This window comes from Solanum tuberosum, unplaced genomic scaffold, assembly GCF_000226075.1.
Source record: "Solanum tuberosum cultivar DM 1-3 516 R44 unplaced genomic scaffold, SolTub_3.0 scf00070, whole genome shotgun sequence".
Lineage (NCBI taxonomy): Eukaryota > Viridiplantae > Streptophyta > Magnoliopsida > Solanales > Solanaceae > Solanum > Solanum tuberosum.
In genome coordinates, this window is record NW_006238996.1 from 2,001,415 (window position 1) to 2,012,881 (window position 11,467).

An 11,467-nucleotide genomic window follows, 5' to 3' on the forward strand; every position below is an offset into this window, starting at 1 on the left:
CGGGCCAGACATTACTTAAAGTCGTAAATAAACCCCAAAACGTCTTTATTTTGCACTTTTTGTTTTTTAGAGCTAAGGAACGAACCCCAAGCAATTCTTGATAGGTTTCCGCCATTCTTGAGGCGAAAGGTAAGATTTTAACTCCCCGAATCCATTTTTCAATCCGTAGAACGTAATAGAATGGGTAATTATCGATGGGGGAGAGTTTTGATCTAGAATTTATGGTGGAAACAACCCTAATTTGGATACTTGGGATCATGGGTATGATCTAGGTTTGTTAGAATTGTTAGTAATTCAGGTAATTGGTGATTGTTTATTGATTCCCATATTATATTAATTGTTTGTAGACCAAGAACAAGTGGAATGAATCTGGAAAGGGAAGGATCAAGTTTCTTTGGGTTTCAAGCTTGTTTCGAGGTAGGTGATGGTTGTGATTCTATGATTGTGTGATGTATGTTTGTTCTTTGTTCATTATGATACATGTTTGTATGCGAATGTTGGATTATTGATCACATTAATTGTAAATGAGGATATATGAATGATGAATGCCATGAATCATGGCTTGATTGTATGATTATGAGAATGTAATTTGTGCTTGTGAGTGTGGCTTGTTGAATGGATCGGGTGTTGCGTTTCGACACACTAACTTAGATCGGTTGCCACGTTCCGGCATAATCATTGGATCGGGTACCATGTTCCGGTATGCTAACTGTTTGGGTTTGGGTTCCATGAGAGGACCAATGACTTGTCATAATTGTGTATCTTGAGAAATGTGAAGTTGTTCATTGTTCGTAAATGTTGATAATATTGTATATGCTCGATATATGCATGTGATTATATTGTTGTATTGACTTATGTATGTTACACTTAGTGGGATAACCGCGTGATCCTACCAATACACTGCGGTTGTGTACTGATACTGCACTTTCTCTTTCTTTGTTGAGTACAGGGCATCTTCAGGCAGCTATTGACAAACCTCACTAGAAGATCAGTGTTCGTTTGAATTCAAGGGTGAGCCAGTTCTTCCGGGCTGCCATGAGTTCTCTTTCATCTATGTCCACCATTTCGGACTTAGACTATTGCATTAGAATTTCTTGTTTAGTATGGGGTTGTACCTCTTCTTGTTTAAACTTTGGCTCATTGTTAGATGTTTTGGTACATTGACTTTCAGGTTCTATGTGTTTTTCCGCATGGTTTAGTTGTTAGATCTTTTGGAAGTTTATGGGAACTTCAATTTTTAGATATTATTCCTGTTTTAGTATCCTTAAATGCTTTAGTTTTGGTTTAGTTGCTTGGTTTGGGTTGTAGTAGTGGTTCTCCCACCGTAGGGTTAGTGTGGGTGCCAATCACGATGGTCTGGTTCGTGACACTCAAGTGTTGAGCTTAAGAAAATGGTAAAGTTAAAGACTTAAGTTAATTAAAATTTAACAAAATATTTATATTTTATTGATGAATAATATATAAATAATTATAAATTTTACATATCTAATTCATCGATTCGGTTTGATTATTTTTACGGTTGTTTTTTAGTAAAATCAAACCAAATAGTATCGGTTTTCAAAATTTAAAACCAAACTTAATCAAACCAAACCAAATATCAACATTTTTAATCGGTTTGGTTCGAATTGTGGTTCCATTTAATTTTTTTTAACCATAACCACGAACGTATATAATGTATCCAATAAACTAAACACTTCGATACATGAGTATCATACAAGTACATTCATATGTATCATAGAAGTATCTAGTATTAATTTCATGTATCTATTTATATGATTCATAAATAGTTAGATATATTGTAAAAACATGTATCTCAGATAAATTCAAAAATAGTTAGATATATTGTAATAACATAACAAATATATATGATAATATTAAGATACATGATAGAAAAGCATATACATATGACATGACTCAGATACATGACAAAACAAATTGTGTCAAATACATGCATAAATTTCCAATAATACATAAATCTCTAATTTATTCGTTAGATACATACACACTTAATAAGATACATTGTTGAAAACTAGATACATATAATTGTTTCTCAATAATGTATCATATACATCAATAATGTGTCAAATACATGCGTAAATCTCCGCTTATTTAAACTTTCCGATTACGTTCGTGACTGGTCAGGGCATCTCATTGCAGAAGTGTTTCCTTCACCTTTCAATTCATCGGTGTTGCTCACTGCGCCTAGATCTAAAGGGAGAAGTGATGTGAAGTTTCTGGGTTGATTCGATCATAGTATACAAGGTATGCAACCGGTACCATCGTCAATGTCGAATTTGATAAATCTATTGGCTTGAAACCTCTGCTTACAATGATACCCATTGTCTCTACGCGCAAGAGGTGTCTCCCTCTGCGAGAAAAAATGGTGGATTCGTGGGGGATTGATTTTAGAATGAGAAAATCAAAGGCTAAAAATTTGATGTGTGTGTTGACACACTTTTGACCTTCCATTTTAATGGAGTGTTTCTTCTCAGTAAATTTCGACTGATCAAGGGAAGAAGAGGAGCAAGAGTTAGAGTTTTACCCTAACTCTTACTCTCTGAGAGAAAGATATTTATTTTTAATTAAAACACTAATTTTGGAGTTTAAATGTAAATATAATTAATCAATCCTAGTTTTAAGAGATAAGGGTATTGATTATACATTACAAGAAATAGGGTTTTTTTGTGGCGACAAAAGTCGCTAAAGTCCCTTAAAGTCCCAACTAAAGAGATAGGACGACAAATGGGTCGTGGCTTGTACTTCCATATGTCGCTACAATAAATGAGTCTTAGTGGCGACAATTATCGCCACAATAAGTAAGACTGTATGCCACTAAATATATTTACACCACACAAATTTTGGCCAAGTCTCTACTAAAATGAAGAATTTAGTGGCGACACAGTTGCCACAAAATCTTAACCTAATTAGTGGTAACTTTTTCTCCCTGCTAAAAATTCTATTAGTAGCAACCTTTGTCGCTACAAAAAGCCAAATCTAATCAACAACAACTCTTGTCTCGTTGCTTAAAAATCAGTATTAGTAGCGACTCTTGTCATCACAAAACCAATAAATTATTAGCAGCAACTTCTATGTCGCTATTGAAAAAGGACTTTAAGTAGCAAACGGAGTCGCCACAAAAACTAGTATAGCATCTGTGGCAAGCTTAACATTGCTACTAGGGAACAATTTTTAGTAACGAATAGACGTTGTAAATACTATTAAATTTATCACCACTAAGTAGTATTTCTTTAGCCACCATAAATGGTAATGATATAAAATACTAAAAGTGGTAATATATGTAATTGTTTAAAAGTAGAGGTAAAATTAATATATATGGTACTGATGTATGTCTAATAAAGTAGTTTCCACCATCCTTCTACTGCAATGGATCAGAACCGGAACCACCTCAACTTTCCATAAGTTTTACCCCCATTGGTAAAGAATCACATTGGATCTGTTCTGAAACTATCCTATTGGGATCTTTTTTTTTAAAAAAATAATTTTTTTTTTATATTACATTACATTTAAAAGCTCATTATAACTTAATAATTTATGAAAATGTTTATCAACTTAATAACTTATTAAAATATTACTAATGTTTATTAACTTATTAAATTTTGTAAAAATATAATTTAATTTTTTTTAAAAACATTTCTTTCATAATTTTAAAAATAGTTAGTAACTTAGTACTCGGTACTTAAATTTAAAAAGTTATTAACTTAATATTAAAAAGATTGATTTTATATAACTTTTTTATAAAACTTTTTAATTTTAAAAGTTATAGAATTAATTTTTAATTTTTGATTGCAAGTTGTAAAAATTGTAACTTTAGTAAACTTTAAACAATATAAAGTAGTAAACAATCATTAAACAATTTTAATTCAATTTTGTAATAGGTTAATGTTAAAAGAGTTGAAAATTGAATTCTATAAAATGACTTGCATTAAATAAAATAGTATTTTTTTTAAAAAGTCATTGTGAATAGCATGTATATTTATTCAAATAAATTAAATTGTACTTGTATTACAAATACTAGAAGAGTATCTAATCTACGCATCAACCTTCATGGAAGAATTCTGTTTGAATTAGATCTCGATTATTATACTAGTATTTGTAATTTTTGAAATATTATTTTCAAAATTTTCTATCGTTTCTTGAGAAACACTAGTCGTAACTTGTATTTGTTGGTTTTCCTCCATAGCTTTCATGTCATCATCACTATTACATCCAAGTATTTAGTGCCTGTTTGAATTGGCTTAAAAAAGGTAGTTTTTAAGTCAAATAAAAAGTCAAACTGAAATGACTTTTAAGAAATAAAAAGTAGGGGAGACCTACTTTTAGTTTTTGACTTATTTTAAGTCATTTTTTACCTTGCCAAACACTTCCTAACTTATTTTAAGTCATTTTCAACTTATTTTAAGTTATTTTTTATATTTGTCAAATACTTCTAGAAGTCAAAAACTGACTTAAAAGTAAGTTTGACTAACTTTTAAGTAAATCCAAACGAGCTCTTAATCTATTTGTCTTGTACTTGGCTATCTAACTTTGGTAGCCCAAAATTCCTTTTTCGATATTGATCCAATTTTTAAATAACACTGATATTTTTAAATTGTCATTTGCTAATGAATACATATAATCTCCAATAAGAAATTGTGTCGCGTTGAAAATGTCATGATCCAGAATCGGTTCATGATGGCGCTACTATAAACCCTAGTAGGCAAGCCAAAACTCAAAATCAAAAGTGGTAAATACACTAAAACATAGCTATACTGAATCAATAAAAGTATAAGAGCAAGCTCATACAATATATATGCACCGAAAAAATATGCGAGGTATCCTCCAAATGTTGTGGTCGTGATTTTTTGTTCCCTATAAGAAACGTCTTTAAAGAACGTCTTCCTTCCATTTTAAGTTAAATAAAAATATATTTTGGCCCTTCTACACCTCAAATATTTTAAAACAACTTTACATGTTCAATTGCCTCTTTACTCTCTCTCTCTTTTTCATTTTACTCTCTTTATTTTTCTTTCATTCATTGTTTCTTCTTTTCTCTTTTTTTAATTTCTTTTTTTTCAACTTCTATTTTATTTTGTCTTTTTTCATTTATCTATTTCTTTATTTTTTCATTTATTATTTTCTCTTTTCTCTAAGAGAGAAGAGCATGTTGAAACTGTTCGAAGACTGATCTTGCTGCTTCCATTTATCCCCTCCTCTTCTTAGATTTTTCACTTTTGTTTTTTTTCCTGCTATATTCAGTTGTTCCATTTTGCTTTGATGATTTTGCTGTAATCAAGATCTAACTTGGATGTCTATTACAACATCTCTTTTTGGTAGATGAATTGATCCTCTTGTTGCTTACCCCTCTATTATTTTCTCTCTTTAATTCACTTCTATGTTAATTTTAATTCTGTCTTTTTTATTAATTTGGTGATAAGTCCTAGTGGCCATGAGTTGTTATGACTACATTCTCCTAGATAACTTACATAGTGATCTTTTTGACGATGTCATAAGGGGAAATAAAGGTTTGTTCAATGGTTATAACCCACACACTAACATGTTTCATTCTATTGTTTGATGCTTAAATGTCAACAGGTACATAAGTCATGTATGCACAAACACGAGGGTCTTACATCATCAAAAATGAAGAATTTGTTGAGACTATGAAGTTTTGATAGATTGACACAGACTGATGAAACATGTAATACAACATGGTCCAAAGGTGCAAATAAATAAGGAACGAAAGACATGATAGGAGGTTTAATGAATAAATACATAAAAGGCAAGGAATGGATAGGTATACAAACCATAAAGGAAAACAAAGAAAGTACCGGAGAGGAGAACTAGATTCTTATAATGTCATGATTCAAAGTACCCCGGGTGTGACATGATGAATAGGATCTCGAGAGACCCTAAAGAAGCCACTTGACATAAGCATGACGTAATAAATCAAATTTAAGAGATATAAACTATATAAGTCTCAAATCATTAGATGACATAAACGATACCAACAAAATCCATAAGAAATACACAGAATGATACTAAGTCTGACACAAACCTTTCTAACATATCATTAGAGTGGTTGGGACGTAACACATACATCACATACAAGTATGAAACAAAAGACATCAAAGCAATAGGAACATTGATGGCCTTGTCATCGGAGCATGAGGACTCACCAATCCAATTAGTAAAGATGAGCAATCTCGATCTAAGAACGTGTGGGAGAAGAAGCGTCGGACCCTATATTATAAAATAATGTAGGCACAAGTATGCATTAGTGTACTAAGTATGGAGAAATGCATAAAAACATGAACATGATCATAGGAGGACTTTAAACATGATATGAAAGACAAAGTTCAAACATAACAAAAATTCTCTAAGAAATCCATAAATCATAAACATGGTCAATGCACACTTTAAAACATAAGAAAAACTTTCATAAACCTTTGAGAAAAAACATAGTTTATTGTGGATATTTACCTTTAACAGACAACAAGACCATGTAAATTATAACATGGAATCCCATGTAACCCTCACATCAAAAAGAGGATTCTACTTGTCAAGGTAGACTTTGTATCATTCATTCATAATTGCTATTGTGGATCCACTAGTTAGGTCATTTAAGACAATCCGATAGGGACATATAGTTTGGGACAAGAAGATTGCTTCTAAAGACCCGACATCTACTAACAGGATAGCCTCCATCTCAAAGTTGTCACGACCTAAGGTAGCCCCTAGGCGTAACATGGCGTACAAGATCTCAAGAGGCCCCATACAACCCACTTAGCATTCATCACATAAGATAATAGAAATATGATATTTAAAAAGACAGTTTCAACATACAAGAATTTATAAAATGAAGGGGAAGTCTAAACATCGTCTCAAAGCTATCTAGTACATAACAAGAGCTCAGGGCATAGCCCATAAATCAAGTCCAAAAATGAAATAAAAATGATATAAGGAAATAAAATCTTGGTCCTTGGAACATGATGACTCACTAATCTTCAAGGCTATACTAAATATCCCTAGCCACATATGTTTGAACCTGGAGCGTCAGACCCTACATTTTTTATAAGAATATAGGCTAGAGTATATGTTAGTACAAATATGTATCACGTATGATAAATATGCATAAAATGTTTGACAACATGCTTAAAAGATACATTTTCATGAAATGCAATGACCAAGCTAAAATATGAATTAAAAGAGTAAAAAAGCATAAATCCTAAGGTAAACATGGTCAAGGCAAGTAAAACCATCTTTGAACATATGTGAGATACTTCTTGAAGTAACCTTAGTTCATTATTGTGGGAGATTTACCTTAACCGATATATAACACCATATGAGATATTAACATGGAATCCAGTGTCTGCCTCACACCGAAAAGGGGTGTCCTACGGATGAGTCCACAATTTGGACTCTTTTAGGGCTTTATTTTGATAGATTTAGTGTCCTCAAATGCATATTTTGTCTCAATAACTGATGAAAATCCTTGAGTTTTAGCTATTTGGAGTTAGAGATTAAGCATGGACACTATTAGGCAGGAAGGAACAAGACAACTGAAAAGAACAAAGAATAGACAACCTAAGGATCACCTAAGCCATTAGGCGAGTCGCCGAATGGCTATGGTCTCGCTTAATGTTCCGTGTGCCAAGCTCTGAAGGACAAAAATCGAGTTGTCGAGATAAAGGAGCAGTCGGCGAAATGCCAAACGATTCCGCGATGTAGTACTCCATCGCTCAAATGTTACATAACTTGAAGTTGCTGAAGGACAATGCAGAAAGGTGATGAACCAGACCAAAGGGCAGATCGCCGAGCGGATCGGCGATCCCAACTAACTGCGCCGAGTGATCCTTCATAGCACATTTTTTGACAACTATAAATACCTGTTTGAAGTTTTAGTTTAGGATCAAGTTTTACATTTCAGAAACCAGTTTTTAGAATTACTGTAAAACTTAGTTTTTGGGAGACAATTTTCCTTAGTTTTGCAGAGTTGAAGATTTCTATTTTCTAAGCAATTGGAAGTGGGTATTGAAGATTCTTCATCCTTGACGTGTGTAAAGACAATATTTATCGTACCCATTTGATGGAAACACTTTTTGGTATCGATTTTTATCTCTTTACTATATCTAGCTAAAACCCCAATTCTTGGGGTGTGATATTGTGAATATGGGTTGAATTTGCTGCTGGATATTTCTAATTGATTATTTATTCGTTGTTTAGAGGTGATTTCGTTCAGTAGTTGTGTTTGAATTAAATGGGGTTGTAGTTGCAAATACAATTTTATCTTCATGTTTTTTACTTGTTCGAGAGACAAGTTTTAAAACTAAAACTACTGAATCGATAGTCCGTGGTGATTGGTTTGTCGTGGGTTCAGCTCGAAAGAGTGGATCCTAAACCCTCTCCCACACATTCAGCTCGAGAGAGAGTGAATGGACTAAGGTGAAGGCTGTGCTTCATTGCAGCTTATCGGTGTTCGAGAGAAATCAATTTGATTCGGGGTAAATTGTTCGAGAGAAAATTTACCCCCACTTAAGTCTAGCCTAGTTACCAATTTGCAGCGAGTTACTATCAATAGCATTTTACCCGGTTGTGTATTTTAGCCCATATTCCTATCACATCCCAAGAATCCCGTCTCCCTATTTGCATTTTCATTTTAGTTGATAATTGCTTAGAAAACTCCCTTTGATAATTGACACTTGTGTCACCCTTTAATTTATCATGTTTTTCTTCGTAAATGTCGATAGCTATGACTAACTTGAACACATTTTTGCCTTTCTATTAATTCTCAATTACAAACCGCTCCCTTGGGACTCGACCCCAACTCACTAGTTGGGTTATATTACTAATGAAAGACCGTGGACGCTTAGTATTGGATGAAGCGCCCAGATACGTCAAACCAAAATGACGCCACTATGAGGGAGTGGTGCTAATTGAGAATTTTTAGTTAAGTTAAGCTTTGCTCTTGTTAGTGATAGTTCTACTTACTTAATTCTTAGCTTTGTTTTACTTGTTTGTATTGAAAATAAGAAGTATGAATTTAAACTGTAGCTATGGCAGCCAAGTAGGCTAACAAGACGACATAGAAAATCTCAACGATGTCAACGAGCCTCATGCTAATGACCCCCATCTCATGAGTGGTATTGGTGCCATTCGCTTACCTCCGGCCAAAGGGAATGCGGTGTTCCACATCATCATGGATGTATGCGGATAATTCTCCTTCAAGAATATATCCCAAGAATCGGTCCGGTTGAGGTTGTTCCCGTTCTCTTTGATGGGTGAGGCGTGCAAATGGCTAGCTGAATTGCCATGTGAATCAATCACTTCATGGGATGAGTTGGTCACCGCATTTCAAGTGTGATTTTTTGCTCTCTCAAAGATGATGACTCTTCGGGACAACATTTAGAACTTCAAGCGTCTAGAAGGTGAGCCTATTCATGAAACTTGGCTGTGATACAAAAAGTTGGTGCTTCAATGCCCAACCCATGGCTTGCCTGATAACGTGTTATTGCAGTATTTTTACCAGAGTCTGGATTTGGTAAATAAGGGGGTTGCTGACCAACTCTCTCCGGGAGGTTTGATGCAGTGATGAGTCCACAAATTGGACTTATTCAGGGCTATATTTTAATAGAAATTGTATCCTCAAATGCTTATGTTATCTCAATATCTGATGAAAACCCTTAAGTTTCAGGTATTTGAAGTTTTAAGGAGAGCATGGACACTACGTCACAAAAAGGAGCGAAAAGGCTGAAAAGAACGAAGAAATGAAGGCCTGATGATCGCCGAGTCCACTTGGCGAGCCGCTGAAGGGTCTTACTTTGCCTTTTGTTCCAGTGTGCTCAGCCCTGAAGAAAAGGATCAAGTCGGCGGAAAAAGGGAGCAGTCGGCGCATCGCCGAGCAGTTCCGCGAAACAGTTCCATGCCGCCCAATAACCCAGAACTTGACGATGCTGAAGGCTGGTACAAGACGGCGATGAATTACACCAAAGGGTGAATCGCCGAGTTGATCGGCGATTCCGACTAAAGACGCCGAACGATCCGTTGCAGCACAAATCTGTGATAACTATAAATACTAGTTAGAGTTTAGTTTTAGTGTGGAACAATTATTATAATTTTCATATAGAGAATAGTACTTTTTGATATTTTTTCTCTAAGTTTGAGAGTGTTTTGAAGACTTGAAGAAGAAAAGGGTTTCATCTTCAAGGATTTGGACTTGGGTCTCTTGGATTCTTGATTCTTGGCATGTAACAAGCCTTAAATCTTCATACCCATATGAATGCAAGCTCATTTAGGTATAAATTTCTATCTCTTGATGTGTGGCTAAAAACCCAATTTTTGGGATGTGATTTAGCGAATATGGGTTAAGATAGTTGTTGGGTCTTGCTTACTAATAGTGTATTCGTAGTTTACATGTGATTTCGTTTAGTGGTTGTGGATGAATTTAATGAATTTGTAGTTGCAAATACAAGTTTTATTTTATTGTGTTTTTTGGTCTTGCTTGAGAGAGAGGTCGTAAAACTAAGACCACTAGATTGATGGCCAGTGTGAGTAGGTTGACATGAGGTTCAGCTCAAGAGAGTGAACCCTAGTCCCATGTCCACACACTCAGCTGGAGAGAATGAGTGGGTTAAGGCGTATGATGGTCTTCATGCGGCAAATGGGTGTCCGAGAGGAACACATTTGAAATGGGGTAAGTTGCTCGAGAGAGAGCTTATCCCCCTTAAAGTCTAGCCTAGTCACAATTACTCTATGAATCTTCTATCGAAAGTAGGCACCCAATAATCTAGCTTAACCCGTATTCCCGTCACATCCCAAGGATTCCATCTCATTACTTAGAAACCTTTGTTGATTTTGCTGTTTTTACTTACTAGTGACAAAAACCCCCATTGTTAATTGACACTCTTGTGTCCCCCTTTAATTTACAATTTTTTTACTCGTTAATGTCTTTAGCTACGACTAGTTAGAACGAAATTTTATTTTTCTGTAAATAATCAAAACCACTCTCTTGGGATGTTCCCAACCCTTGGTTGGGTTACCAAACTATTGTACGATCGTAGACACTTGCATCGGAAGTTGTGTCTTGATTACGCAAACATCAAAATGGGCCGCTGCCGGGGAGTGGTGTTATTTGAGAATTTTTAGATTAGCAAAATTTTGCTCTTCTTAATTGTAGTTTACTTACTTAACTCTTAGTTTTGTCTAGCTTGTTTGTGTGTTGAGGTAGGATAATGAGTATACATGATGGAGATGGTAAACCAATGGAACACCTCCAAGTAGAAGTGATGAGGTTCAGGGATCGTATCCTGACCTTCAAGCATTTAGAAGGAGAACTTTTTCATGAGTCGTGGTTGAGGTTCGAAACACTATTGACACAATGCCCAACTCATGATATCCCCAATCTAGTTCTACTGGAATGCTTCTATAGAATTCTAAATCTCGGCAACAGAGGATTAATCGACCGACTTAT